This window comes from Artemia franciscana, chromosome 5, assembly GCF_032884065.1.
Source record: "Artemia franciscana chromosome 5, ASM3288406v1, whole genome shotgun sequence".
NCBI classification, from domain to species: domain Eukaryota; kingdom Metazoa; phylum Arthropoda; class Branchiopoda; order Anostraca; family Artemiidae; genus Artemia; species Artemia franciscana.
Window position 1 is genome coordinate 23,064,268 of NC_088867.1, and position 5,332 is coordinate 23,069,599.

General features: G+C 31.3%; 1 long non-coding RNA gene across 1 annotated transcript; it reads right to left on the reverse strand.

Annotated features, from left to right (window-relative positions):
• Window positions 1-1,101: 1,101 nt before the first annotated feature.
• Window positions 1,102-4,284, reverse strand: LOC136027122 (uncharacterized). The gene is made up of 2 exons (XR_010617505.1): window positions 2,685-4,284; window positions 1,102-2,053 (listed from the first exon to the last, which is right to left on the reverse strand). It is a non-coding gene; the product is annotated as an uncharacterized LOC136027122 (long non-coding RNA).
• Between the last annotated feature and the right edge of the window lie 1,048 nt (window positions 4,285-5,332).

Below are 5,332 nucleotides of genomic sequence, written 5' to 3' on the forward strand. Positions count from 1 at the left end.
AACAATGGAAAACGTAATAGAGGCCACAATCTTGACAGGGCCTTTTGAGGGTGAGGCTGTTCTTATTCCTCGCATTCACACGATTCCAACGAATCTGCCTTTTCAATTTAAAAGATTGCAATTCCCAATTCGATTAGCATTTGCAATCATCATCAACAAAGCTCAAGGTCAATCAATAGAAAAATGTGGTATAGATCTTAATACTGATTGTTTTTCCCATGGACAATTGTACGTTGCATGTTCGAGGGTCGGTAAACCTGACAATCTATTTATATGCAGCGACAATTGGACAGCGAAGAATGTTGTATATTCGCAAGTTTTACGCAGTTAATTTGTATTGTATCTATCTATCTATCTATCTATATAAAAACGAGTTGTGTGTATGCATGTTTGTTTGTTTGTAAAAAGAGCGTTTGCATATGACGTCATTATTAGTGCATAAGGCTTTGTATATGCACTGACAATGGGAAAGCCAAGAATGTTGTATATTCGCAAGTTTTACGTAGTTCAAAACACATATATAAATCTATCTATATTCATAGGTGGTACACAGGGACACAACTACAATGGCACGTAACTAATATGGCGCGTAACGACTTACGCGCGCGGGGGAGCTTGGGGGGGGCGCGAGATCTGTTACGCCAGATTATATCTTCTATATATATAAACTAGCTGTTGGGGTGGCGCTTCGCGCCACCCCAACACCTAGTTGGTGGGGGCGCTTCGCGCCCCCCCCAAGCCCCCCCGCGCGCGTAAGTCGTTACGCGCCATAATAGTTACGCGCCATTGTAGTTGTGTCCCTATGTCCCACCTGTGAATATAGATAGATATATATATATATGGTTTTAACTACGTAAAACTTGCGAATATACAACATTCTTTGCTGTCCCATTGTCTTTGCATATAAATAGATTGTCAGGTTTACCGACTCTTGAACATGCAACATATAATGGTCCATGGGAAAACAATCTGTATTCAGATCTATACCTCATGATTCTAATGATTGCCCTTGAGCTTTGTTGATGGTGATTGCTAATCGACCATTCCCTGTCCCGGTGTCCCGGTCGTCATTTACATCCCCCTGTTTCCTCCGGTGTCCCCGTTGTAGTTGTGTCCCGGTCGTCATTTATATTCCCTGTGTCCCGGTCGTCATTTGTATCCCGGTGTCCCGGTCTGTATATACATTCGTTTTTTAGTTTTGTTTTTCTCCTTTATTTTTTTCCTTTTTTTTTCTTTTTTAGCTTATTTAGATTTTTAGATTTTTTAGTTTTTTTATTAGTTTTTAGTTTTTTTTTCTTTTTAGTTTTTTTGTCCCGGTCGTCATTTATATCCCCCTGTTTCCCCCGGTGTCCCCGTTGTAGTTGTGTCCCTGTGTCCCGGTCGTCATTTATATTCCCTGTGTCCCGGTCGTCATTTGTATCCCGGTGTACCGGTCTGTATATACATTCGTTTTTTAGTTTTGTTTTTCTCCTTTATTTTTTTCCTTTTTTTTTCTTTTTTAGTTTATTTAGATTTTTAGATTTTTTAGTTTTTTTATTAGTTTTTAGTTTTTTTTTCTTTTTAGTTTTTTTGTAGTTTTTACCTTCTTTTTAGTTTTGTTAATTTTTTTTTTACTTATGTCCTGGTCGTCATTTATGCTCCCTATGTCCCGGTGCTTTGTTGATTGCTAATCGAACATTCCTTTTGTCCTGGTCGCTTTCTCTTTGAGTGTCGTCATTTATTTTTTTCTTTTTTAGTTCTTTTAGTTTTTACCTTTTTTAGTTTTTTTTAGTTTTTTAGATGAAAATTTTTTTTAGTTTTTTCCTTTTTTTCTTTTTAGTTTTTATTGGTTTTTACCTTTATGTTAGCTTATTTTTCAGTTTTTTCCTTTTTTCTTAGTTTTTTTTTATTTTTTATTTTTTTTAGTTTTTTACCTTTTTTTAGTTTTTTTAGTTTTTTTAGTTTTTTTAGTTTTTTAGCTTTTTTACTTTTTTTATTAGTTTTTAGTTTTTTTGTAGTTTTTGCCTTTTTTTAGTTTTTTCAGTTTTTTTTTTAGTTTTTTATTGGTTTTTACCTTTATTTTAGCTTATTTTTCAGTTTTTTCCTTTTTTTTAGTTTTTTTTAGTTTTTAGTTTTTTTAGTTTTTTACCTTTTTTTAGTTTTTTTAGTTTTTTTAGTTTTTTAGCTTTTTTATTTTTTTTTATTAGTTTTTAGTTTTTTTTGTAGTTTTTGCCTTTTTTTTAGTTTTTTTAGTTTTTTAGCTTTTTTATTAGTTTTTAGTTTTTTTTGTAGTTTTTGCCTTTTTTTAGTTTGACAACTTATTTTTATATATATAGATAGTTTTTTTTTTTACTTATGTCCTGGTCGTCATTTATACTCCCTGTGTCCCTGTGCTTTGTTGATTGCTAATCGAACATTCCTTTTGTCCTGGTCGCTTTCTCTTTGAGTGTCGTCATTTATTAGTTTTTTTCCTTTTTTTTTTAGTTTTTTATTGGTTTTTACCTTTATTTTAGCTTATTTTTCAGTTTTTTCCTTTTTTTTAGTTTTTTTTTATTTTTTATTTTTTTTAGTTTTTTACCTTTTTTTAGTTTTTTTTTAGTTTTTTAGCTTTTTTACTTTTTTTATTAGTTTTTAGTTTTTTTTGTAGTTTTTGCCTTTTTTTAGTTTTTTCAGTTTTTTTTTTTTAGTTTTTTATTGGTTTTTACCTTTATAGTTTTTTTAGTTTTTTAGCTTTTTTATTTTTTTTATTAGTTTTTAGTTTTTTTTGTAGTTTTTGCCTTTTTTTAGTTTTTTCAGTTTTGACGTCACCTGATCCAGTTTTTTCAGGTGACGTCACCTGACACATCCATCCATCCATCCACAGACAACTTATTTTTATATATATAGATAAGTTGTATGTATTTTTGTGCTGAGGGTTTGCATATGACATCTGAAAAATAAAGAAGAAAAAGAAAACAAACTAAAATGTAAAAATTGGGAATTGCATAAATATTTCGAAATATTTTGACAATAGATTAAAGTAATTCGAAAACCTTAGAACAGATACTTAAAATATTGAGGTTTATTATAAATTGTTGAGCTTTAGCAGGCTTGGCACGCCAAAATTTTTCCAACTGTCAATGTTAGAATGAACATTAACAATTTGAAAAACATTGAAAAAGATAGAATGTTACCGAATCCTACAATGGCAGAAGAAACAGCCGAGGAAGCTGCTCAAAGAGTTAATGCCAAAAGGCTTGCAGCTAAAGAACGCAAAACCACGCAGTTAGATGAAGATCAACCTGGAGAGTGAGAATCAAAACGTATCAAAACTGAAAATGATAGCGATGATAATTGGGTTTGAGATTTTGACTTGAATAAGGTCATCAATGCCTACCAGATTTTAGTTTAAAAAAAAAACAAAGGTTCGGGGATATGTATTTACGTCTGAAAAATAAAGAAGAAAAAGAAAACTGAAACTAAAAATGTAAAAACTGGGAATTGCATAAATATTTTAAAATATTTTGACAATAGATTAAAGTAATTCGAAAACCTTAAAACAGATACTTAAACTTTTGAGGTGTATTATAAATTGTTGAGCTTTAGCATGCTTGGCAAGTGAAAAATTTTCCATCTGTCAATGTTAGAATGAACATTGACCGACAGACTGACAGAATTTGCGATTGCTATATGTTACTGGGTTAATACCAAGTGCCATAAAAAGGTGAAAAACTAAAAAGAAAAAAAAGCTAAAAAAAAACTAAAAAAGCTGCAAAAAAAAAGAAGAAAAACTAAAAAAGAAACTATATCTATATAAAGTTGTATGTCTATTGACTGACGTCATGTTTGTTTGTCGACTGATGTCATGTTTGTCGACTGACGTCATTATGAGGATTGAGTATTATTCCGTCATGAAGTTGTTTGTCTACTGACGAAATTACAGACCGGGACACCGGGACACAAATGACGACCGGGAAACAGGGATTATAAATGACGAACAGGACTCAAAGAGAAATTACACACTGGAACACCGGGACACAGGGAATATAAATGACGACCGGGACACAGGGACACAACTACAACGGAGACACCGGGGGCACAGGGGGGATATATAAATGACGACCGGGACACAGGGAATGTTCAATTAGCAATCACCATCAACAAAGCTCAAGGGCAATCAAATATAGATCTGAATACGGATTGTTTTCCCATGGACAATTATATGTTGCATGTTCAAGAGTCGGTAAACCTGACAATCTATTTATATGCACAGACAATGGGACAGCGAAGAATGTTGTATATTCGCAAGTTTTACGTAGTTAAAAACACACATATATATATATATATATATATATATATATATATATATATATATATATATATATATATATATATATATATATATATATATTATATATATATATATATATATATATATATATATATATATATATATGTATATCATGAAAAGAGAAATCACCAATGCAACAGCACAAACACAAAAAAAAAAAAAAAAAAAGACAGAAGGAGAAAAGGAAGACTGTTTTCCTAAATTAGTGATTAATATAGACCAGCACTTGAATGAGGCCTTAACCCTACTCATCCTTACAATCACATAGGTCAAACAGCATAGCCATACACAATCAACTATAAAGAATAATCCATGGACAGGCAGTCATGTCGTCAATAAGTATAAGTCGTCATTTACCAAACAATGGAAAAAATAATATAGACAAATAATTCAGAGGCAACAACCCAACACAAGGGCTCATCAGGAGAATACACTGGCCTATATAGGGTTTCGCCACTTTAAATTCTCTACCCAGCACAGTGTTGTGGCTACCATAGAATATCCGTGGCATCCCCGTGTCAGGTATCACCCCCAAAATACATGCCTATGAAAGAAAAAAAAAACAGCAAATGTTAAACAACCAAGTAAAACCAAAACAAGCTTATCCTGTTAATATATCCCTCTTTTTAGCAACAATAGGTAAACTAAATATTATAAATTTTACCAAATCACAAATATTAACACATTGCAGAAAACCTGAATGAACTAAACAATTATAGAATTCATCTTTACCATGTGGCTAATTTTTGAAAAAATCCGCTCAATTAGAAACACAATTCTAAATAAATGGCGCTGCGACAACATTTCTCAAACCTCCGAAATTAGTTGAAAATTTCTTTAAGTATTTCTAGATAATTTTTTTTATATTTATTTAAAAGTTCGTTATAATGAAAACTAAATTTTTTAAATTGCCAAGTTAATCTATTTGCAGAAAAACCTCTTGATATCAATTTTTGGCTTAAGATTTTACATCTATTTTAAAATCAATATAATTACTACAAATCCTTGCATAACGAAGTAACT